This window comes from Dasypus novemcinctus, chromosome 23, assembly GCF_030445035.2.
Source record: "Dasypus novemcinctus isolate mDasNov1 chromosome 23, mDasNov1.1.hap2, whole genome shotgun sequence".
NCBI lineage: Eukaryota > Metazoa > Chordata > Mammalia > Cingulata > Dasypodidae > Dasypus > Dasypus novemcinctus.
This window is the reverse complement of record NC_080695.1, coordinates 5,598,270-5,625,231: the sequence shown is the minus strand read 5'-3', so window position 1 is coordinate 5,625,231 and position 26,962 is coordinate 5,598,270.

The following is a 26,962-nucleotide window of genomic DNA, read 5'->3' as shown; positions in this document are numbered from 1 at the left end:
TTTGCCATCAGATAGCCCTGGCCCACCTGGTCCCTTCTGAACTTGTCTTTGTCTCTACGTGTCTTTCTTCACCTCCTGTCACCTCCCCTCAGGTTCTCAGTTCACCAGCGCAGGTCACAGCAAGTGGCACCCAAACAGGGACCTGAGTACAGAGGAACATCATGAAAAGGAAAGGAGTCCCTGTGAAGAGTGGTCAGCACAGGGAGAAAGTGCTGGGTGTAAAAAAATGGGGAATCACTGTTCATTGCAGCATAGTTTGTATGTCCAAATGTTGAAAGCTTTGTTAGCTGATAGAGGTTCAAAAGTGACTACCTCATAACTGGAAACATTTTTAGATTTTGTGCAACAGGCCTGCCCCCAGTTTCCTGATGAAGGCACCATAAATGAAAAAACATGGCAGAAGATTGGTCAATGCCTTCAGGACTGCTACACTGCCAAAGGGCCACAGGGCATGCCAGTGTGCACCTTTACTTTGTGGGGCTTAATAAGGGATTCCCTGGATCCTCTGAGGGAGTTGGAAGGCCAACCTATGGTTAAGCCTTTACCATCCAGTTAATAAAGGGTTAAAAGAGTCCTCTCTGGGTGCTGCTGAGGACCCCAAGGAAGAGGGGAATGAGATGACCATGCCCTTGGACTATGGAATTAGGGGGACTACAATGCCAGATGTCTCAATTGTCTGTGCAGGATCAGAACTTGTTAGCTGCAGCTCTCCCTTCTGCCCCTGTGGTGCCCACATATGAAGCGGAGGCTCCTTTGGTATCCCCATTGCAGCAAGGGCTGCATATGGCATGTCTTGCTAGGGAAGATATCACAGGGTTCCAATTGTTTCTTGTGATAGAACACCCAGACCCCAATAATCCCGGTCAGGTCTTGGCACTGTCATGACCCTATTCCTTTCAAATTGCTGGAAGAGTTAAAAATGGCTTGCAGTACTTGCCGTTCTACTTCACCTTGCACCATGTCCATTTTGGAATCCATAGGTACTGACTCCCTTTGCCCAAAGGACTGGACAGGTCTTGCTAAAGTCTGTCTTTCTGGGGGGCATTATTTAATGTGGAAAAGTCATTGGTTTGAGGAATCTAGTACATAGGCTAATCGCAATCGAGCACATGGTGTGCCTATCTCCATAGAAACACTGGCACAGGTCAATATGACCCTCACCAAAAGCAGTTCCTGTTTGGGCTTCAGGCCTACCAACAAATCAGCTTCTGTACCTTACACACCTGGAGACAATTGCCCTCACAGGAGAGAAATCCCTAGAATTATCCAAAATCATGCAGGGACCATAAGAGCCTTATGCTGACTCTGTCACCCGCCTTTGTAAGGTGGTAGGGTAAGTGATCACTAATCCTGAAGCTGGGAGCTTCGTTGTGAAATAGCTTGCATTTGAAAATGCTTATGCAGCTTGCAAAAATGCTATCAGACCTTATAAAAAAACTGCCACCATCACAGACTATATCCGGCTTTGTGCAGATATTGGTCCATCTGCAGCTTTAGCGACTCCTCTTAAAGCCACCATCCAAAATATCATTCGGTTTGTTCTCAGTGCCAACAACCAGGACATTTTCATCACAACTGCCCTTCTGTGGCTTTGCATCCTTCTCCCCTTTTGCTGTTGCATCCACAAGTGCAAACACGTAACACTTGCCCTCACTGCCAGCAAGGCAAGCATTGGGCAAATGAATGCTGGTCTAAGACCACTGCATAGGACAACCTTTACAGCCACTGGGAGATGGCTTGTGGGGCTGGCCCCAGCCACACCAAATAGTAGGGGCTCTAACTACCCCACCTATTCCAATCCCGAAGTGGCACAGCCTTCACTCAGAAATAGCCCTGCCCAGTTCACTGCCTCCAGTTCCTGACAACCAAGTATCAACAATATGGAACTCAGTCCCACCACCCAGTGGGTATTAACCCTGAAATAGGATCCCAGATGGTTCCCACTGGTGTCTGGGATCCTGCCCCCCAACAACCTATGGGCTAATTCTTGGTCTCCCTCATTTGGCTGTGAAGGGAATAATTGTTCTTCCATCATTAATCACCCCTACTTATACTCAAGAAATTTGCTTAGTGGTAACTGTTAACTCTATTGTTGCCTTAGAACCTCACAGTGCTTATTCTCACCTCACTTTGCTTCCTGCTGCCTCAACTCATCCTTCCTCTGATCATTCACCAGCCACTTACTGTACTCAGTTAATTCAGGCAGAATGGCCATTGCTAACGCTGCATCTAAATGGCAAGGTTTTTGAGGGAGTCATAGATATGGGAGCTGATATGTATCTGCCATTGCCCAGCAGCATTGGCCTGCAACTTGGCCGGTGGAAACAGCATCAGGTACCTTACAAGAGGTGGGCACTGTGCATCACCCTTTCCGTAGTGCCCCAACTCATTCAATGGGAAGATGCAGAAGGACATAAAGACTGGTTTCAGCCTTTTGTCCTGCCAGCATTACCTATTAATTTATGGGGATGAGATATTCTTTTTAATCTTGGCCTTTTGCTTGTTAACCCATCATCTGCTATTATGCAAGTGATGTTAAAACAGGGCTATGATCACAAAAGAGCCTGGGAAAACAAAAGCAGGGTTTGTTGGAACCTGTGCATACTCAGACTCCTCCTCCTTAACAGGGATTAGGGTACCCCCATTTTTAGGTGGCTATCCACCTATTTGGCTATCCAATGAACCTGTCTGGGTGGATCAGTGACCACTTACACAGGAGAAGTTAGTTGCTGCAGAAATGCTAGTGAATGAACAGAGAGCTGCCAGCCATCTCTGTGAAACTTTTAGTCCATGGAATACTCCCATTTTTGTTATTAAAAAGAAATCAGGAAATTGGTGGTTGTTACAAGATCTGCATGCAGTAAATAAAACCATGCAGATTATGGGTCCATTACAACCTGGACTCCCATCTCCAACCGCTGTCCTTTACAATATCACCTTTTAGTACTAGACCTAAAGGACGTCTTTTTCACTATTCCTTTGCACCCTGCCGATCACCCCTGTTTTGCCTTTTCCTTGCCAAGCCCAAATTTTCAACAACCTTTATGCCAGTTCTGTTGGGCTATACTGCCTCAAGGCATGGCCAACAGTCCTGCTCTCTGCTAAACTTATGTAGCTAAGACACTGACTCCAGTGTGAGAAAATTACCCTTCTGCCTGTATTATTCCCTATATGGATGATATCTTATTGGCTTGTGCAACAGAAGAACAGTTTCTTTCACTTTTTGCAGATACCTAACAGCTTCTTACACAATGGGACTGCAAATTGCTCCAGAAAAAGTTCAAAAGATTTTCCTTTCTCTTACTTAGGCCATCTAATGGAAAAGCAGTGAGCGGTGCCACAAAGGCCGACTATTCATGTGTCACATTTAGCTACTTTAAATGATTTCCAAAAAATTGTTAGGGAACAATAATTGGTTGCAACCCTCTTTGGGACTAAACATGGCCATGATAGGAAGCTTGTTGATGTATTATATCAGACTCATGTTGTCAACCCATTTAACTACAGTGGCCTCACTGTCAAAGTGCCCTTTGTTTTTCTCCCCAGGAAACTATGGGTTGTCTATGTACCCAGCAGGAAAATCAGACAACCTGTGAAGGCAGTCATGTAGCCAATGTCACTGGTCCATGGGATCTCTATAAATACATCCAAACTGTAAGCAAATGGGGATTCACTAATGGTACCCCAGTGGCCATGCATCATTGGCCCCCATTGCCACTCTGCTCTCAAAGCACTAATTTAGAGTTTAAGTGCTTTCCTCCTTGGGTCTTGTGTGCTTATGTCCCAGCCTGTGCTCATAACATCTCAGGAGGTTTGGGTACTTTATACACCTGGGTCACCATGCAGACCCCCAGCATCCAAATTTTCATTATATATCTGCAGGAGGTTTTGTTGCTAATGTCACCATTTCTCCAAAGTTTGTTTTGCAGGATAAGCTGTGGCAGTTGGTTGTTGTGATCCATCATGTAAATTTCACAGGCACTGGAGCTACAGACTGTCATCTCCAGTTTTGGTATGGATAGAAGGCCTGTGTCCCCAGCCCATGTGCAGTTTTAGTGGGCCATGTAAACACTTCCTTTCAGGGTTCTTACTATGTGGTAGAATCCCCCCTCTGTAACCTTACCAACTGCATTACCACTGGTAACTCAGATGATGATCTACTCATCATCTGACAATATAGCTTTGTCATGCTCCCAGTGGCCCTAGATGAGCCTTGGTGTGCTGACCCTGGGGAATGAACATTGCAGCTCATGCAGCACACACTAGAGTCATGACATCATGGAGCCCTTGGCCTCATCGTTGCCAGCATTGATGCCCTCATTCCCATTATAGCCTCCTCTGTAACCTCTGGTCTGACCTTAGTGAAGAGCATTCAGACAGCTCATTTTGTAAATGATTTGGTTAGAAACACTTCACTAGCATTAGAAAATCAGGAACATATCAACTGAAATTTGAAAGCCAAATTAAATGCATTGGAAGAAATGGTCCTTTTTTTAGGAGATCAGTTGGAGGCACTGCAGTACTGTGTATGGCTACAATGCCATCTGCAGTACACATGTGTTTGTGTGACCTCTGTCCAATTAAATAAAACTTCCTGGAATTGGATGGCAGTGAAACTGCACCTATAAGGGTATGGAATCATGGAGAAATTAGTATGGATCTAAAACATTTGCATGATGAGATCTTAGCTCTCCAACCTGCTCATCTGGCAGTAAGAGACCCCAAACAATTGGCCAAGTACCTCCTACATACTTTACATGGTTTCATTCCTTGGAACCTGTTGCAGCGTAGCTTTTGGTATTTAGCAGGCCTTATTGTCTGTGTTCTTGTGTTGTAGTGCATGTTTTCTCTATTTTGCAGCCAAACCCGCTGAGTGCTCCAACCCATGCAAACTGAAACCACACACCTTAAACTCGCACACAAGGCTCAGTGTGGCCTCTGATCACTCCTATGGCACCCCATGCACAATAGTCTATAGCCGGCTGGTAGTCAATGATGGGTAAGAGTTTCAGAGGAAACCAACCTAAGACAGGCACAGCTGATGTCTAGACAAAAAAGAAAAGGGGGGCCTGTAGGGGTCCCCAAATAATGTGTGGGGCTCAAGCCATATGGCTAGGAAGGATCAATGTGTGCAGAAAGGTGAGGATGTGGACAACCATGTCTGTACCTGCAAGTAAGCAGAAAGGAGCTGACATCCTGATAAGAAGGAACTCTAAGAAAACCCTCCTCAAAGAACTTCATGCCTGAAGGTCCCTGTTCTGAGAACAGCGACTGAGTTAACTGCTTTAAATAAAGCTTGTGGTGCCAGTTCAGGGCCTCGGCTTTGCCATCAGCTAGCCCTGGCCCACCTCTAAACTTGTCTTTGTCACTATGTGTCTTTCTTCAGCTCCCGTCGCCTCCCCTCAGGTTCTCTGTTCACTTGTGCAGATCACAGCAGTCCACCATCAAAAACTGACTGAGGAACATCCCCAGGCATGGGACAGTGCCCAGGATGGCATCCTGTGGCACTGGGTGGGTGGGGTGAGCACAGGCTCTCAGGTGCCCCTTAGACCCCACTCTGACAACCCCACAGACTCAGACTCCTAGGACCAACCAGCATCACCCTGGCACACGCTCAGGCACTTGGCTGTCACCCGAAGTTCCATGCCCAACCTCCAAGGACCCCAAACTCCCCTGCAGTCACCTCCCAGCACCAGCATTTCTTCCATCACAAACCAACACCCCACCCACCCAGTCTACCAGCATCGGCTCTTCCAGGCTCTTGCTCTGACTTGCTGCCACTAGTCCCCAAGGACTCCCAGAGCTCCCGGCCCTAAAGTTTCCAGGGGAGCATGGAAGGGAGGTTCCCTGGGCTCAGAGGCCCAGGAGGGATGGGTGGGAGGGGGACCCCATACTGACTTGGAGGCCACCTGCCTTGGCCCCCGGCATGAGCCACACTCACCCTTTCCTGCTGCTGCTGCTGCTTCTGGGCTCTGTTGGGATTTGCGTCCAGGGTGGCAAACTTGGGGTTCCCCTCCTGCCAGGGTTGAGCAGGTTGGGGTCAGTGAGGCCTCAGCCCTCCCCGTTGTTCCTGGGGTCGTGGACCCCTGGGCCAAGTGGGTAGGTGGAAATCTGCAAAGCCATGGAACCCAGGTGGATGGGGCCAGGGCCCACCTGCTGCACCAAGCACCATGAAGCCTAGGGGCTATGCAGGTCCCTAGTGGAGAAAAGTCCTCCGACTTCACACTGAACCAAAGGTGAGCAAACACCCAAAAGACAAGATCCATGACCTGAAAGGGTGGGTGCCTGGAGGGTCCTTGGGGGAGAAAGACCCCTGCAGGCCTGAGGGTCTGAGCAGACCCTGGGGAACTGCAGACCCTCCTGGTCAGGAGACGACCTCCTGGACTGCACTGTCACAGGGCCAGAAGAACAAGTTGTTGCCGTTTGCCACCCTGACCCCACATCAGGACAATGAAGGGAAATGCAAGGGCCAGGGCCAGGAGCTGCAGGGACACTCCCCCCACAGACAGCCAGTAGTCCCCTACTGCTGCCCCTCCATGAGGTCAGCTGGCCCTCGCTGGAGAAAGGGAGTTCTGCATGTCCTCTGCCCAGCTGTCCCTTTCCTGGAGCCTCTGCCAGGGCCGGGAGGACCACTGCCTGGGGGCCTGCAGGAGGTGTCCAGGGCAGCAGAGTTGGCAGGGTCCCAGGACAGGATCTTCAGTTCCAGCATCCCCAAAGGCCGAAAGCCTGCTCAGTGCCGCCACCTTCCTGGAATCCTGGGCAGCCGAGGCAGGGCCCAGCTCCTACCCGGGAAGGTCAAGGGGGCGGTTATGGGAGATGGCAAGAACCCTCCTCAGCAGGAGAACTGTAAGGCTTGGAGCAGGTGGGGAAGGACAGTCACGAAGATGCAGCCAGGGACATGGGGCTGAGGAGTGGACTCGCAAATACAGCAGCACAATGTGCATGTGCCTGCGGTGCGTTCACCCTCCAACCGACCCTGATGGGAATCCTGCTAAAGACCCTCTCCTGCCCCTCTCCACGTGTGTAGTGACCTTCCCCCATCTGTGGAGTGGCAGTGTGCTGGGTGACTGGTGGGGTCCCAGGTTCCTCGGGAAGCGGAATATGGGGCCACTCGGGTGTGAAAGCCCTGAAGAGCACGCAGGCAGTGGCCATGGTGGAACATGGCCCTGGGGTGTTCCCCGGCTGCTTTGGGTCCCCCATCAGTGCCTGCTCTCACCTGGAACCAACGCTGGCCCTGGCCAGGGCCCCAGTGGACCAGCACCTTCCTCAAAGAGATGGTGTACACAAGCCCCTCATCCAGCTCCTCGCCGACCACCTGCATGGAACTCTGTGAAAACAGTGCCTGGCAGCCACGCTGAACAGCGTCAGCGAGGGGCCTGTCCTCCCCGCAGGGGAAGCTGGCCCTCCATCGGGCTGGGACCCAGGGCAGGTCCAGATAAGGTCTGCCTTCCCCTCCAGCCTGGTGGAGAGGAGAGGGGAGCTCGAGGCTCAGGACTGACATGGTCCACATGTATGCCCCCAAGCTGCCTCTTCCCACCCCCATCCGTGACCTGGCAGGGGACAGGGAAGGCCCTCTGGGTCCACAACCCTGATGGCTACTCTTGCCTGCGGTGGTCACCCTGTCCATACCCCTACACCCTGGGAAGAGGATGGAGTGGGGCTGCCCAGGAGGAGCACAGCAGTGGCCTGTGCTGAACTGGCTCCCCTGGGCCACCCTTTGTCACCTCTGCGTGCCTCCTGGGTGCCGATAGCCAGTGGCTCTGTGGCTGAGGCGTGAGCCAACATCAAAAGCGGAATGAAGCAGGGGAACATGTTGCTCTCACGAGTGTCTCCTGCTAAGAGAGCTGGGAAGGGGCTGCCTGTGGAATCTGGGTGCCTGGTTACCAGGGTTCCAAGTTCTGTTGGGGCCTGTCACCAAGGAAGTGAGGTCACCTCCTTAGATCATCTCCCCTGGGCCCCTCAACTGTAAGAACTCCACCAAAGTCCCTCTGCATGGCTGTCTGTCCATCCCCTCTCCTGGATCACCTTGTTCCCTGGACACAGTTTTGCCAACACATCCCCCTCAACACACAGCTCCCTGGGAAGGCTGTGGGCAGCTGGGGCCCCAGCTAGGGGCAGACCCAGCTAGGTTCAGAACCTGCTGCTCCATCCTTTCAGTTTTGGGAGACCAGGCTAGTTACTGAGGCCCACCCCCCCCCCCCAAGTCTCCTCACCACACAGTGGGAACCATGCTAGCATCAGCTTCCTGGGACAGCATTACATCCATGTGGGGTGGACACTGCAAGCCTCAGAGTCTTGTTTCACAAGGAGTGAATGCACACACTCAGACATAGGAGAAGCAGGAAGGGGATGGACGGAACCCCAAGTCCAACTCCACACAGGGGTGGAGGAGGGCTGTGTGGTCTGAGAAGACTCACTTGCACTCCTGGGTTGCTGTCTCCATCTGTCCCGTGATGAGGTGGAAATGAGACCTAAGTCAGACATTGTGGCTGTGCCACCAATCCTGCCAGAGGCTTCCCATTGCCTTTATTATTTTTAACTTTATTGTGTCCATTTAAGAATTGGAGATATAAGCAATAATTTAAAAAGAAAAAGCAAACACAATAGAATAAACCCGTACAATTCTCAATTAAATGTATAGGCTATGTAGAAATTGTTTTTTGTTGTACAATATCTTACACAATATATTTGGTTCATAATAACACAGTCATATGGTATTTGCCCTTTTGTGTCTGGCCTGCTTCACTCAAAACAATCTCCTCCAGGCTCATTCATGTTGTCTTCTTTACAATTCATTTCTTCTTACTGCTACATAACTTTTCTTCATGTGAATTTACCAGCTTGTTTTTCCACTCATCCATTGATGGACACCTGGCTTGTTTCCAACTTTTGGCAATCGTGAAGAATGCCACTGCAAAAATCAATGTGCAGATGTCTGTTCATGTCACTGCTCTCAGTTCCTCTAGCTATATACCCAGTAGTGGTCACATGGCAAGTCTATATTGAGCTTCTTTAGGAACTGCCAAACAATCCTCCACAGTGGCTGGACCATTCTGTATTGCCACCAACAGTGAAGAAGTGTTCCTATCTCTCCACAGCCTCTCCAGCACTTGTAGTTCTCTGTCTTTTTTAATAGTGGCCATTCTGATAGGTGTGAAATGATATGTCATTGTGGGTGTTGATTTGCATTTCCCTAATCATTAGAGATCTTGAGCATTTTTTTTTTGCCACTTGTATTTCTTCTTTGGATAAATGTCTACTCACGTCTGTTGCTTATTTATAAATTGGATTATTTCTCTTTTTCTCATTGAGTTGTAACATATCATTATAGATCCTGGATATTATACCCTTATCAGACATGTGATTTCTAAATATTTTCTTCTCTTGAGTCAGCTTCTTTTTCACCCTTTTGACAAAGTCCTGTGAGGTGCAAAAGTGTTTAATTTTGTGTTGGCCCCATTTATCTATTTTTTCTTTTGTTGCCTGCACTTTGGGTGTAAGGTCACAGAAACCACCACCTCCTACAAGGTCTGGAAGATGTTTCCCTACATTTTCTTCTAGTTTTATGATCCTGGCTTTTATATCTAGGTCTTTGATCCATTCTCAGTTGATTCTTGTGAAGGGAGTGAGACAAGGTGCCCTTTCCTTCTTTTGGTTATAGATATCCAGTTCCCCCAGCACCATTTACTGAAGAGTCTGTTGTGTCCATTAACATGGACTTGATAGGTTTGTCAAAAACCTGTTGACAGTACAGGTGAGGGATTCTGGATTCTCAGTTCTGTTCCACCAATAGCTGTGTCTGTCTTTATGCTGCTACCATGCTATTTTGACCACTGTAGCTTTGTAGTATGTTTTAAGATCGGGTGGTGAAATTCCTCTCATGTCGGTCTTCTTTTTCAGAATGCTTTTGGCTATTTGGATGCACTTTCCCTTCCAAATGAATTTGGTAATGGCCTTTTCTAATACTAGGCTGTTGGAATTTTGATTGGTACTGCATTGAATCTATAAATCAGTTTGAGTAAGATTGACACCTTCACAATATCTGTTCTTCCAGTCCATGAGCGCATAATGACTGTGCATTTTTCATATATGCCCATTATCATATTGAGGAATTTTCCTTCTATTCCTATTTTTTAAAGTTTTTATCTCAAAAAGGATGCTGGGTTTTGTCAAATGCCTTTTTTGCATTGATCAAGATAGTGATGTGGTTTTTTTTCCCCTTTGATTTGTTAATAGGGTGTATGAATTTGATTATGTTCAACCAGCCTTGCATTACAGGATTAAATCCCACTTGGTCATGATGTATAAGTCTTTTGATCCTGTTGGATTCTATTGGCAAGTATTTTGTTGAGAGTTTTTGCATTTATGTTCATTAGAGAGATTCATCTCTAATTTTCTTTTCTTCTGATATCTTTATCTGACTTTGCTGTTAGGCTGATGTTGGCTTCATAAACTGTGTTCGGTAATTTTTCCTCCTCTTCAATTTTTTGGAAGAGTTTAAACAGGATTGGTGTTCCTTCTTTTCAAAATGCTTGGTAGGATTCACCTGTGAAGCTATCTGGTCCTGGACTTTTCTTTGCTGGGAGATTTTTGATGATGGATTCAATCTTTTTAATTGTGATTGGTTTCTTAAGATCTTGTATTTCTTGTAGTGTCAGTGTAGGTCATTTGTGTGTTTCTAGGAATTTGTCCATTTCATCCAGGTTGTTTAGTTTGTTGGCATACAGCTTCTCATAATATCCTCTTAGGATCCTTTTTATTTCTATGGGGTCAGTCACAACTTCACCTCTTTTATTTCTGATTGTAATTATTTGCATCTTCTCTCTTTTTTTCATTTGTTTGGTTGTTGTTGTTGTTGTCACTAGTCTAGCTAGGGGTTTGTCTCAAAGAACCAGCTTTAGGTTTTGTTGATTTGCTCTATTGTTTGTTGTTGTTGTTCTCAGTTTCATTTATTTCTGCTCTAATCTTTATTTCTTTCCTCCTGTTTGCTTTGGGATTGGTTTGCTGTTCTTTCTCTAGTTTCTCTAGTTGTTCAGTTCAATCTTTGAATTTAGCTTTTTTTTCTTTTTTAATATAAGCATTTAAGGCTCTAATCTTCCCTCCCAAAATTGCCCTTGCTGTATCCCATAAGTTTTAATAAGTTGTGTTCTTATATTTGCCTCAAAATATTTACTGATTTCACTTGCAATTTCTTCATTGACCTACTGATTATTTAAGGATGTGTTGTTCAGCCTCCACACCTTTGCAAATTTACTTTTTTCCTGTTTGTGATTGATTTCCAGTTTCATTCCATTTTGATCTAAGAAGGTGCTTTGATTAATTTCAATCTTTTTATATTTATTGAGAGCTGCATTGTGCACTAACAAGTGGTCTTTCCTGGGAAAGATCCATGGGCACTTGAGAAGAAGGAGGAAACCACTGAGTTTGGATACAGCCTTCTGTATATGTCTTTTAGGACTAACTTATTTATCATGTTGTCCAACTTCTCTCATTCCTTGCTGATCTTCTGCCTAATTGTTCTATCTAATGATAAGAGTGTGGTGTTGAAGACCTCAATGATTATTGTAGAGTAGCTTTTTCTAACCTTTCACTTTCAGCTGTTTTGTACCCCTGGGTCTATGGTGAGTTTCCTGTAAGCAGCATATAGATGACTCATGGTTTTTGTTTGTTTTTTCTTTTATTTATTTATTTTTAATGTTACATTTAAAAAATCTGAGGTCTGCATTTAGCCATCACCCCCCTCACCCCACTCCTTCTACATCAACAACCTCTTTCATCATCATGGCACACTCATTGTATTTGGTGAATACATTTTCAAGCACTGCTGCACCACATGGATAGTGGTTTATATTGTAGTTTACAATCTCACCCAGTCCACCCAGTGGGCCATGGCAGGACCTACATGTTTTTTTATCCATTCTGTCAGCCTGTATCTCTCTATTGAAGAGTTTAATCCATTCACATTCAATGATATTACTTTAAATGCATTATTTACTTCCCCCATTTTATTCTTTGTTTTTCTTAGCTTATATCCTATTTTTGTCTATCTTTTTACTCTTTTAGTTATCCTTTCTGCTAGTCTTTCTTCCATACTCTTCTCCAGGCCTCTCTCTCCTGTCTTTTGATTTCAGGTTCTAAGGCTTCCTTTAATATTTCCTACAAAAGTGGATTCTTTTCTTTGCACATTCTCTTCATTTCTGTTTCTTTGTGAATATTTTATACTCACCTTCATATCTGAAGGACAGTTTTGCTGGATAAAGACTTCTCAGCTGGCAGTTTTTCTTTCACTATCCTAATCATATCATGCCACTGTCTTCTTGCCTTCATGGTTTCTGAAGTGAAATCTGCATTGAGTCTTACTGGGCATCTTTGTATGTGATGGTTTGCTTCTCCCTTGCTGCTCTGAAAATTTTCTGTTTATCCTTGACATTTGACATTCTGAGTAGTACGTGTCTTGGAGGAGGTCTATTTGGATTTATTCTGATTGGGGTATGGTGCATTTCTTGAACATGTAAGTTTGGTTCTTCTGTGAGAGTGGGGAAATTTTCCAACTATTATTTCTTCAAACACTCTTTTGCCCCTTTCCCCTTCTCTTCTTCTGGAATTACCATGACATGTATGTTGTAGTGTTCTCATAATTTTTTGCTGATGTCTAGGCATCTGATTAGGATGCAGTTTACTCAGATGCTCCATTTTTTTCTTTTTGTGGGGATTTAGTGGTAGGAGGCTGTGTGTTACCACTGCTTTTTGATTCTTGACTCAACCCAGACGTGGATTGTTAGGATTGTCTCTGCTACTTGTGCAAAACTGGGCTCTGGACTCAGAGCTTCTAGGGCCATGGGGAGGGAATCTCTGAAGGCCGGAAAAGTCTATCTTACTTATTTTTAATTTTCTCACGTGCCAACAGATGGCGCACCTGGAGCGGACCTGGAGGCAAGCACAGCTTTGTGAGTCTGAGCAGGGGAGAAGGCAGGTCAGCCTTGTGCTCCTTCCTCTCTGCCTCCTCCTGTCCTCATCGAGATGACCCAGGGCTCCTGAACCCACCCCGTCTCAAGCAGAGCACAGCGGGACATGAGAGGGGCAGGACAGCCCAGGGTGGAGGCAGGGCAGAACCCCAGCACTGAGGGTCGGGGTGCTCACGGATGCTAAGGAGCCCTGGGCCCCCTGTCCCTACCCTTGTGGATGGTGAGCAGGCAACTCTGGCACTCAAGTCCTGAAGCTCCAAGAGAGCAAGCCCAGCCTCCGAGGCAGGCTCATGGTCCCTGCTCTCACCTGCCCCTCTTCCTGAGTGGGGCCTTGCCCCTGGCATGCTCATTGGGCCAAGGGGCCTCCTGAGTTGAAGCTATTTGGAAGCTTCAGCCCCCTTCTTCAACCCAACACACCCACCTGAGGTGGCAATCACTGGCTTCCTTTTGCCTTCTGGAAAATGCAGGATCTGCGATCCTGACACAGGGCCATGACCTGCTCCATCTGTGGGTTTCCACCTCGGATACTCTGACTCCAAAGTCCGTGCTTTGCAGAAGAGCCCAAGGAGGTGGTGGGTTACAGGGAATAGCTGTATGGGCAGGGGGCTCTGGGGTGGACAAGGCCTTGCCTGGTTAAGGCTGAACAAGGCTCCCGTGGAGCTGGAATGCAGGGTGGGGGGCACACCGGGAGATCTCCTGGCCATGGCACACAGAATGGCAGAACTGGGGGGCTGCTGAAGGGTCACGAGCTTTCCCCACACCCAGGCCTGGGTCCCCAAGCACCTCCACGGTAAGGAGACTGGCCTTGGTGTCTTGCTTTGAACACGGTGGGTTTGCAGTCACCTCCCTGTTGACCGTGCTGGCTGTATGTCCAGTGTAAGAGTCATGCAGCTGGTTGGGAAAGTCAGTGCCCAGACGACTTCTAGCCTTGAGGTCCTATCCTCCTCCTTGGGGCTCAAAGGCCTGTGGTCACCAACCTGATGGTCTACAACTCAGAGGTGATGCTGGAAAGTTTCCAAATCTCTTTCCTTCCCACTGCCTCCCAGTCATGCAGTCACTCAACAAACCTTTATGGTGTTCCTTCTGGGGGTTTGGCACTGGAGACAAGGAGTCAGGCACAGTCTGCACCCTGCTAGAGCTGACAGCTGAGGGGGGTAGATCTGGGCATAAGAATATGGTCAATTCTGACACAAAGACGAGGAGAAGGTGCTGTGGGCACATGGAAAGTCATCCACTCCAGAGGGGACACATCAAGGCAGGCTACCTGTGGGCATGGACAGCACGGGGGTCCCTGCAATTGTGCAGGTGAGGGGATAGCCATGGTGGGAAGAACAGGCTGACTGGTGGGCAGGGTGAGCATGGCTGTGCTATGCCAGGTCCCCCAGAGGCCACGTGTTCTATTTGACCCAAGAGTGTGAGCATGCACTCAGACAGGATGCACCAGCTTGCCTCCCATGGATGGAGTGTGGGCATATGGCTGACACACCTACCACCCACATCCCAGGAGAGTACAAGACAGGGCACTCATCTTGGAACCTGCCCTCAGCCTCAGGCTTGGCCATTCCTTCCCTGCCCATGGCTTTCTAGGTGGCTCCTGATTGCTGGCCTGCTGCTGGGCTCCAGGCAGGAATGTCCTTCCCCAGCCACCCCAGGGTTGGGGCTTGTTGCACCAGCCACTGCCTGGCAGCCTCCCCAGATGATGCAGCTCCCATTGGCAGGGCAGTGCCATGCTGCTGAATGTTCCCTCCTTACTGCCCAGTTCAACTTCTGTTCTGGTGCTCAGGTAGGAGTGGGCAGGGAGACTCTCTGGCAAGACCAAGCCCTATCCAGGTACCCACAGGTGTGAGCAGTGGGCTCCAGAGCTCTGCTCCCACCACAGGATTGGGGAGCAGATGTGCCCGCAGCCCCTGACCGACTAGGTTGACCAGGGGGACTCTGCGCAGGACAGTGCTGCCCACTGGTAATTGCAGGGCACACGTGGGTGATACATCCGTGACTCTGCTCACAGGAACTGGAGAACGTCATGTGCTACCAGCCCTCCCCATTCCTCCCTGGTCCCATGGACCTTGGGGGCACCTGGAACACTGCTGGGTGGGGCCATACTGCTAATGGGTTTGATGGGCTTGATGAGCTAGGAGACCCTGTAGAAGCTGGGGGTGAAGAGGACAGGGAGGGGTGGCTACTGGATATCTGGCCACCTCCCCACTGTCAAGGTGCCCAGGTGCCACCCACAGAGGACAGCCAGCAGCAGGGCACCTGAAGGCAGGCAGGTGAGTGTAGCTGATGACAAGGCCAGGAGGCCCCTTCCTCTTCCTCTTCAGCCTCTCTGCTCCTATGTTTGCAGATGGGATCCCTGAACTAGATGTCCAGCCTGTCCCCAGCTGGTATATGAGAAGATGTGAGGAAGCCCAGGGAACCAAGCCCCACTACCAGGGCTGAACTAGTGTTGAGGGACAACTACTGGTATCAGAGCAACCCTCTGGCAATCAGTGAATCTTTCTCTTTTAGAGGTGAGCATCCAGCACCAATTGCTCACAGTGACCAGTAGAGCGAGAAACTCTGTTATTTACAGAGAAAATGCATTCGAGACCAATTATTTCCTAATTAAAGTGTATGATTAGAGTGTTTGACTTCCCTGATAACCTATACTGAATAGGGCCTCTTGGCCCACACCTAGGGCAGGTGGGAGGCTGTTGCAGGCTCCTTGGGCTCTGTGTTGAGTCAGGGGTTCAACCTTTAGCTCCCAGTCATAGGGAAGCCAGGCTAGAGCACACGGGGAGCTCAGGACAGGGCCTGTCACCACCCAGACAGGGAGCCATTAAGTGATTGAATGTGTGATGAGGAGAATCATTTCAAGACTGTGGTGATTGGTCCCATCAGGCCATGACTTGCACTCCCTCCCAACAGAAACTGTCCACACCCCCGTGACATCAGCAAAGCATGAGTTATGGACCTGTAGAAGCAGCCCTTCCAGGGTCCTGCAAAATCGAAGCGCTCAGAGCCAAACTCCTCCTGAGGCCAGTCAGCAGTCACATGGTGGGGAGTGCGGCCCTCAGACCACAAGGCCCAACTTCCCCTTGACCCACAGAAAAGGGCACGTGGGGGTCTCTGGCCAACAGGAAAGAGCACTCTTGTCTTTGGCATCAAGAGCTCCTGCGTGCTGCTGCAGGCCATGGCCAAAAAGGAGAGTCCACTGGGGACTCCACACAGAGGCAGGGCCTGCCGGGGAGTTTCCAGGGGAAGGACTTGCACAGGGAGTGGCATGGCAGTGGGAAGCACTCGTTCACAGGGAGCAGTAGTGTTGAAACAAATGAGGCCCAGCTGGAGCCTGGGACGCAGCAGCTCAAACCCCCATCCCCGCGTAAGGAAAAGGAATTCTGGTGCCAGGGATGAGGATCACAAAGCATGAAATTGAAGGTAAAGCTTTGACCATGAGGCCCTGAGGGAGACTGAGGAGGCCAGGTCTGCCTGCCCTTGGACTTGTGTGAAAAACCCTCCTCTTTTCCTCCTCTGTGCCTTTCCATTCCACATTCTCAGCTACATTCTCATTCTTTCCCTATGTACTGCTGGTGTAAATCTACCATTTGCCCTTGAAAACTACAAGTTCCTATTTGGTGCACAAACAAAGCCTCAGGCAAGAAGCAGAAAAGGTTCCTTCTTCCTCCAAAGCAGTAGAAAGGTGGCCACTACCCTGCCCGGGATCAGGAAATGGTCTTTGTGAATGGTGTAAAGCCCGACAGTCCTCCTGGGTGCTCTCAGCTCCTGCTGGGTGTAACCCTGAAATGCATGTGTGCTCTCTGGTGTGGATTCCCATGTTTGCTTCAGGAACCCAGGGAGGGGCAACTGGCTCTTTTCGCTTCTCCCTTCTAAAGTAAATGGATGACTCTGCATGATTTCTCCTTTGATTGAGCACTGTGAGACCTGTATCTCATTTAAATTAACACAGGAAATGTAAGAACCAAACTCAACTCCCAGGCCGTAGTGAAAACAAGAATTTAATAATAAAAACTTCACATTGAATGTCTACTAAGAACAAAGACAAGTATTGTCCCTCCCCTTTCTATAGATAGCATTTGTTGCTGTTGATTCTCAATTCAGTTATTTTACAATCTCTCACAGATCCTCCCTCTGACTAGCCATGTTTTGGCAGTGGAACAGGTCCAGGGGTGTGAGTGGAGTCTGGGGATGGCCCAGACTGGCTGCTGGGGAGGGAAGCACCTGCCTGGCCTGGCTCACGGTGGTTGGGGGCAGCCAAAATGACTTGTCCAGGTGGACCTGGAAGGGAAGGGGGCCCTGAGGCTGGGGGGCAGCAGGGGCCAGTTACAGTTTCCCCTTTCAGAACCTGGCCTACTCCCCAGAAGGGCTGAGAGAGCTCACTCCTTGACCTCGGCATTCAGGGGTGTGGTCTTCCTCAGGAGAAGAAACCGATAATTGGGAGAGGGCACCATAGTGTAATACACGTTGGTGCCGTCCGGGATCTGCAGCACTGGGGGGTGGGGCAAAGGGGGGTCAGCTGTGCCCTGGGCCATGGACGAACCTCACTCTCTATGCCCCCCTCAGCCAGGGACCCGAGTTCCTCAGTCCAACTCCAGGACCAAAGAGGAGCCGTTGGAACGACACCCGCCTGAAGGAAAGACTGCAGAGGCACAGCTGAAAACAGGGGACCCTTGTTTTAAAAGCGATTCTGACTCCTAGCTGCCAACCTCAGAGTGGAACCACCAAAGGTCATCTCCTCCCTCAACCACCCCTGCCATCTTCACTGCTCAGGATCATGGCACTGAAATTGGCATTCAAGTGCATGGTGGTTTTGTACATTTACAACTTCTGTCATAAAAACATTTAATAAAAATAGGGTAAGTTGGGGGGAATACATGAAATGTACTATAGTTTGTATAGTAAGATTTTGACAATATTCTTTCATAATTTGTAACAAATGTCTCACAACAATGCAAGGTTTTAGTGGTGGGTTGACATATGGGACCCCTGTATGGTGTTATGTATATTTACTTTGTAAGTTCACAACTTTTACTCTACACTTATTATTTATATATGTTCATGTATAAATGATATAAAAATAATAATAGGGTGAGTTGGGGGAAAAATACTTTGGTTAGTAGTAATATTTTGAGGATGCCTTTTCATTATTAGTTAAAAATGTTTCACAACAATGCAAGGCATTGGTGGTAGGGTGAGGTATATGAGCCCTGCATAATGTTATGTATGTTTGTTTTATAAGGTCGCAACTATTACTAGATACTTATTGTTTATGTATGACTGATATACTTCAAAAAATTTTTTAAAATTTAGGCAAGGCAGAGAAACTGACCATCAGGTACACTCAAAAACATAATTAGATGCTTAGAAATCAACAAAAATTACAAGCCATACTAAGAAACAGGAAGATATGGTCAATCAAAGGAAAAAATTAAAAATGCAGATTCGACACAGGATTCGAAAGAACTAGTCAAATGATGTCCAAACAAACCTCCTAAGTCAACTCAAGGGATTGAAGGAAAATATAGCTAAAATGTTTAAAGGGTTTTAAGAAGACAATAGGTGAGCATAAAAAAAAGTTGAAAGCTTGCAAAGGAAAGTAACAAATCTATGGGAATGAAAGACACAATGGATAAGATGAAAAGTACAAAAACATTATAGGCATACAATAGAAGATTTGAAATGGCAGAAGATCAGACCATCAAATTAGAGGGCAACATATCTGAACTTGAAAAGACAGAACAGACAGGAAAAAATGGGAAAAATTGAACAGGTATCAGGGAATTGAATGACAGTGTGAGGTATGCAAATATTTGCTTCATGGATGACCCTGAAAGAAAAGAGAATAGAAAAGGGACAGAAAGAACATTTGAGAAAATAATGACCAAAAATTTCCCAATTCTTATTAAAGACATACATATTCATATCCAAGAGTGGCAACATACTCCAAACAGAATAAATATGAACAGTGTTACCCTGAGACAGATAATATTCAGAATGCCAAATGCAAAAGATAAAGAAAGAATTCTGAAAGCAGCAACAGAAAAGTGATCCATCACATACAAAAGATGTCCAAAGAGACTTAGTGTAGAATTCCCTTCACAAACTATGGAGGCAAGATGGCAGTGGTATATATATTCAATATACTGAAAGAAAAAATTGCCGGCCAAGAATTCTATATGCAGCAAAATTGTCCTCTAAAAATGAGAGTGAGTTTAAAGTTTTCACAGATAAACATAATCAGAGAGTTCATCATCAACAGACCAACACTACACAAAATACTTAAGGGAGTGCTATAGCCTGAGAGGAAAAGACAGGAGAGAGAAAGGCTTGGAGGAGAGTGCAGAATGAAGAATACTAGTGAGGGTAACTAACAAGGTAAGAAGACAGAGTGGAGAGGATGTGGTTCAAGTGGTTGAGTGCCTGCTTCCCATGTATGAGGTCCCAGATTCAATCCCCAGTACCTCCTAAAAACAAAACAAAGAAATGTAAAAAACCAACTCAGAGGAGCCAGTATAACTCAGTGGTTGAATGCTGGCTTCCCACATATAAGGTCCTAGGTTCAATCTCTCGACCCCCAAAAACACGGACAGTAGATATGACATATGAAAACCAAAGTATAGCATGATGAAACTAATGCCTTTACTGTAATAACAATGAATGTTAGTGGATTTAACTCCCCAATCTAAATACACACACTGACAGAATGTATAAAAATTATGAGCCAGTCTACATGCTGTCTACAAGTGACTCACCTTAGCAGCAAGGAGGCTGAAAGTAAAAGATTGGAAAAAGACATTCCATGCAATCAATAACCAAAAAAGCATTGGAGTAACTACTCTAATATTGGACAAAATAGATTATAAATGCAAAATTGTTCTAAGAGATGGAGGAGGACATTATATATTAATAAAAGGGACAATTCACTAAGAAGCATTAACAATCATAACTATTAATGCACCTAACAGTGCTCCAAAATACATGTGGCAAACAGTGACAAAACTGAGGGCAGAAGTACATCTATAAAATAATAGTTGGTGGCTTCAGTACACCACTTTCATCATTGGCTATAAGGCCTAGGCAGAGGATCAATAAAAAAGTGGGGCGCTTGACTAAGGTGATAAACAAACTAGACCTAACAGACATAGACAGAACATGGCGCCACAGAAGAGCAGAATATACATTCTTCAGTAGTGCTCATGGATATTTCTCAAGGATAGACCATATGTTGGGTCACAAAACAGGTCTCAATAAATTTTAAAAAGCATTGAAATTATATAAAATTCACAACTATTTGGATGTTAAACAACACACTCTTAAGCAAGTCAGTAGGTTAAAGAAGAAATTGCACATTTCACTAGAAATGAGTGATAACAAGAGCACAACAGATCAAAACCTATGAGATACAGTGAGGGCAGTGCTGACAGCAAAATGTATACCCCTTGAAGCATACATTAAAAGAAAAGAAAGAGCTAAAGTCAAAGACTAACTACACAGTTGGAGGAACTAGGAAAAGAACCACAAATTATTCCCAAACCAAGGAGAAGGAATGAAAAAACAAAGAACAGAGCTGAAATAAATGAAATTGAGAAGGAAAAAAAAGTATTAGAGAGAATGAACAAATACAAAAGTTGTTTCATAAAGAACATCATTAAATCACAAACCCTTAGCTAGACAGACCAAGAAAAACATTGTGTTCAATGACAAGAGACTGCAAGTTTTCCCTCTGAGAGCATGGATATAAGAATACCCACTGTCACCACTGTTATTCAACATTGTACTAGAAGTTCTAGCTAGAGTCATTAAGCAAGAAATAAAAGGAGTCCAAATAGGAAAGGAGGAAGTAAAACTTTCACTATTTGCAGTTGACAGAATCTATATTTAGAAAATCACAAAATATCTACAACAAAGCTCTAGAGCTAATAAATTAGTTCAACAAGATGGCAGGACACAAGAGAAACACTCGAAAATCAGCAGTATTTCTATACACTAGAAATGAACAACCTGAGGAGGAAATCAGGATCCAAATTCCTTTTACAATAGCATCTTAAAGAATCAAATAGCTAGGAAAAAATTTAAACAAAGGATTAAAGGGCCTGTACTCAGAAAACTATAAAACATTGCTAAGAGAAATTAAAGAAGACCTAAACAAGTGGAAGAACATTCTGTGTTCATGGATAAGAAGACTAATTTTTGTTAAGCTGTCAATTCAACCCAAACTGATTTACAGAGTCAACATAATCCCAATCAAAATTCCAACAGCCTACTTTGCACAAATGTAAAAGTTAATTATCAAATTTATTTGTAAGGGAAAAAAGCCCAAATAGCCAAAAAGAAAAGCTTAAAAAGTAAGAACAAAGTTGGTGGACACACTTTCTGACTTTAAAGCATATTAGAAAGCAACAGTGATCCAAATAGCATGGCATTGGCATAAAGACAGACATGGTGATCACTGTAATTGAATTGAGAGTTCAGAAGTATGTGAAAGAAATTAAGACCTAAACAAATGGAAATGCATCCACTGTTCATGAATTGAAAGACAATATTGTTATAATATCAATATTGCCTAAAGTGATCTACATTTTCAAAGCAATCCCTAACAAAATTCAAGCAGGTGTTTAAAAGAAATAGTAAAGCTGATCCTCAAATTTACATGGCACTGCAAGGAGCATTACATAAGCAAAATACTCTTGAGGGTAGAACAGAGTTAAAACATTTCATTATTTGAAGGTTGAGTATGAAGCTACAGTAACAAAAATTGTGGCTCTGGCATATTGAAAAACATATATACCAATGGAATAGAATTTAGAGTCCAGACAAAAATCCACACATGTTTGGAAAGTTGACTTTTGACAACTGTCCAAGGCCATTCAATGGGGAAATAATAATTTCTACAAAATAAGGCACTGGGATGACAGTATGCAAAGAATGAATGTGAACCTCTACTTATCATCATATACAAAAAATTAATTCCAAATAGATCGAAGAACTAGAGATAAGAGCTAATACCATAAAATTCTTATAAGAAGAGGTTCCCGGCAAGATTGTGGCTGATTGAACTTGCCTGATAGTATCTCCTGCAGGCAAGTGGCTGGGTAGCGTTGGAGGCTCTTCAGGACCAGGCTGTTTCAGTATTTTTGCAGGTTGGGAGGTATCTGGACATCGATTTGGTGGGAAGGTAACAGAGAAAATATGTCTATAAAATATACATGGAGGTCCCAGCTGCACGCGGAAAATTCCCTCCTTGGGTGGGTGGAGCTGCGGCATTGGGCGCTGCCATGGCGGTTTTTTTTTTTTTTCTTTTTTGGAGGCTCTGTAGTACTGGGGAATTCATAAGCCCAGGGTGGCCTATAGGGTGGTTAATAGGACAGGAGGTGCTTGAAGACCGATTTGCAGAGACAAAAGGGAGTTTTATGGCAAAGTGGGGGGAATTTTTTATTGTGGACACAAACAATAGTGCTTCCACCTAGAACCATGCCCCTCCCAAACCCAGCTGCCAATCTACAGTGGACATAAAGTGATAGCAATAAAGAGACACCACCAGGGTCTGGTAGGGTGGGAGACGTTTGGAAGCTGATTAGGGGAATATTTTGCAAAGCGTGGGAATTTCGGGTATGGACTCTGTTATTAGCATTTCTGGCTGGAGCCCCTCCCCCAGACCTGGCTATTGATCTGAGTCATTAAATTGGCTGCAGCCTAAAGGCGCCCCCAAGTGGCCATTCCCGGGGATCACAGGGTGGGAGAGGTCCTGAAGTCAATTGGTGATATATCCACAGAACAGACCCCAGTGAGTGAGTGAATTGTGGGGTAGAGAACACAGGATAGAGCTTGTGGATGTGACCTCACCCATAGGGCTGGAACCCAGCTGCGGGGATCCCTGAAGGCTGTGATGCATTGTGGTGCTCCCAGGCTTCCTGTTAACCGGAATTGAGGTTGCCAGCTCTGAGTCCCCTAAACCCTGGTGGCCCACACCCCAGAGACTCACACCTCTTGAGTCCTCAATATCTCAGACTTTCCATTCCTGAATCCATCATGCCCTGAGGTCCATCTGAGGTCCTTGAAGGTCCTAGCCCTCAATGTTTGCATTTTTTCTTTTTTGTTTTGTTTTGTTTTTATTTTTATTTTATTTTTTAATGTTCTGATTGCTAATATTGCATTATCCCCTAGTCTTTTCTCCCAGCATATCCCCCAAAGTCTTTTGATTTTCTCTCTCTCTCTTGTCCCCCATCTTCTTCTTCTTCTATTTTATCTTAACTATACAATAGGTGCTGCAGGAAACACCTCACATTTGCTGGGTTTCCTCATCCTACACTCCCTCATTTCTGTGTGAATAGATTTTGGCTATCTACACTATCCCCTTTCCCCTACATCTTGATATCCACCATCATCTACTATCTCTCCTATATTCCACCTCCCTTTCTTTGATCCACAAAATGTCTAACTCTTAATTTCTAATACCTTTGTTTTGTTTTCTGTCTGTTATCCACTCTTGAAACTATTACCTTTCTTTTCTCTTTCCCTCTCTAACGAAACAATAGCTTTTTAGTTCATGCCATATTCCTCCCATATTCAGTCATCTACCTCATTATAGGTACTCTAGCTACTGCTATAACTCTGCACAAGTTACATGAATCTAACCTACATTCTCCCAGATCTCATATTGTTGCTTTGTTAACATATATCACCAATACTACTTTACACTTTTTCCTTGCTTACACAATCGCATTTCCACAGCACTAATACTTTCTTTAAAGTGAATTCAACCAGCAATAAGAAATTAGAATAAGAACAAAGTGACAAAGAGAAGATATAACACTTATGCAAAAACAACAGCTAATTAATCTCCAAGACTAGACAAAGAATCTAAGGAACTGATTAAACCCATCAAGATAAAATGATGATGAGACAGCAACAAAAATCTACAAACCAAACCAGTAATCAGGAAAACATGGCTGAATCCAATCAACAAACTGAAAATCAGGAAGGGGAACAGAACTTCGTATAAGCAATGAAAGATCTCAGAACATTTATCACCGACAAATTTGATGAAGTAAAGGAAGAGGTTAACAACATGAAGACAACACTTGGAGGGGAAATTGCAGACATACGCAAAAAGATAACAGATATGATGGAAATGAATACCACAGTTCAAGAAATCAAAAATACACTTGCAGCAAATATTAGCAGACTAGAAGAGGCAGAGCAGAGAATTAGTGATGTGGAAGACAGTATATCAGAAATCAAACAGATAATAGAAGTGGTCGATAAAAAGATAGAAAAAAATCCAGCTAGGACTTAGGGACCTGGATGATAATGCAAAACGCTCAGAAAAACGTATGATAGGCATTCCAGTAGGAGAAGAGAAGGGAAAGGGGTCAGAAGGAGTGTTGCAGGAAATAATGGCTGAAAACTTCCCAAATCTACTGAAAGAGACAGATGTACATATCCAAGAAGCACAGCTCACTCCACTGGTCATAAATCCCAACAGGCCCACCCCAAGACATATACTTGTCAAATTATCCAATGGTCAAGACAAAGAGAAAATTCTAAAAGCAGCAAGAGAAAAGAAAACCATCACATACAAGGGAAGCTCCATAAGATTAAGTGCTGATTTCTCATCTGAAACCATGGAGGCAAGAAGGCAGTGGTATGATATAGTCAAAGTACTAAAAGAAAAAAAATTTCCAACCAAGAATACTCTATCTAGCTAAACTAGCATTCAAAAATGATGGAGAGTTAAAAATATTCGGAGATAAACAGAAACTGAAAGAGTATGCGAACAAGAAACCTCCCCTTCAAGAAATTCTAAAGGGAGTTCTGCAGGAAGAAAGGAAAAAACAGGACAGGCAGAGTTGGAGGAGAGTATAAGAGCAACAAAAAAAGACAAAAATAGAAGGAAAAAAAATATGACAAACACATCTAATCAAAATATGGCTAACACAAATAATTCCTTGAAAGTAATAACACTGAATGTCAACGGATTAAACTCACCTATCAAAAGATTCAGACTGGGACATTGGATAAGGAAATATGACCCATCCGTATGCTGTCTACAAGAGACACATCTTAGACCCAGAGACTCATGGAGGTTGAAAGTGAATGGCTGGAAAACAATCACACAAGCAAACAATAACCAAAAAAAGGCAGGAGTAACTATATTAATATCAGACAAAATAGACTTTAAATGCGAAACGATTGTGAGAGACAGAGAAGGATACTACATTTTAGTGAAAGGGACAATTTGTCAAGAAGATTGAACAATCATAAATATTTATGCTCCTAACAAGGGTGCCTCTAAATACGTGAGGCAAATGCTAGAAAAACTAAGTGAAAAAATACATGCATCTACAATTATAGTGGGAGATTTTAATACACCACAATATACTCTGGACAGAACATCTCAAAAGAGAATCACTAAAGAAACAAAATATTTGAACAGTATATTAGAGGAGCTGGATCTAATAGACATATATAGATCATTACACCCAAACACAGCAGGATATACATTTTTCTCAAGTGCACATGGATCATTCTCCAAGATAGCCCATATGCTAGGCCACAAAGAAAGGCTTAATGAATTAGGAAAGATTGAAATCATACAAAACAATATCTCTGACCACAGTGGAGTGAAGCTGGAAATTTGCAAGGGACAGGGGCCCAGATTTCACACCACGATTTGGAAATTAAACAGCACACTCTTAGAAACAGTGGGTCAAAGAAGAAATATCAAAAGAAATCAATGACTACCTTGAAACAAATGATAATGATAACACAACATACCAAAATTTATGGGATGCAGCAAAAGCAGTACTGAGAGGGAAATCTATAGCCATAAATTCATATATCAAAAAAGAAGAAAGAGCAAAAATTGAAGAACTAACTGCACATTTGAAGAAATTAGAAAAACAACAACAAAGTAAACCAACAGGAAGAAGAAGGAAGGAAATAACAAAGATAAGAGCAGAACTAAATGAAACAGAAAATAAGAAAGCACTTGAAAAGATAAGCAAGACCAAGAGCTGGTTTTTTGAGAAGGTCAACAAAATTGACAAACCTTTAGCAAGACTACAAAAGAAAAAAGAGGGAAGATGCAAATATACAAAATAAGAAATGAGAAAGGAGATATCACCACAGACCCCACAGAAATTAAAACTATCATAAGAGGATACTTTGAAAAACTATATTCCAACAAAAACAACAATTTAGAGGAAATGGACAAATTCCTAGAAACACATAAGGAGCCCATAATGACGAAAGAAGAAATTGATGATCTTAACAAACCAATCACAAGCAAAGAGATAGAATCAGTCATTAAAAAACTCCCAACTAAGAAGAGCCCAGGCCAGACAGCTTCACAGGTGAATTCTACAAAACATTCCAGATCCTGCTGAAACTATTCCAATCCTGCTAAAACTATTCCAAAAAATCAAAACAGAAGGAACATTGCCTAACTCCTTCTATGATGCCAACATTACCCTAATACCAAAGCCAAAGACACCACAAGAAAGGAAAATTACGGACCAATTTCTCTAATGAACCTAGACAGAAAAATACTTGACAAAATACTTGCTAATCGTATTCAACAACACATTAAACGAATTATACACCATGACCAAGTGGGATTTATTCCAGGTATGCAAGGATGGTTCAACATAAGAAAATCAATCAATGTAATACACCATATAAACAGATTGAAGGAAAAAAATCACATGATTATATCTATAGATGCAGAAAAAGCATTTGACAAAATACAGCACTCTGTCTTGATAAAAACACTCCAAAAGGTTGGAATACAAGGGAACTTTTTGAACATGATAAAGAGTATATATGAAAAACCTAAAGCCAATATTGTTTACAATGGAGAAATCCTAGACTCCTTCCCTCTAAACTCAGGAACAAGACAAGGATGCCCACTGTCTCCGCTCCTATTTAACATTGTCTTAGAAGTACTTGCTCGAGCACTGAGGCAAGAACCAGATATAAAAGGCATTCAAATTGGAAAG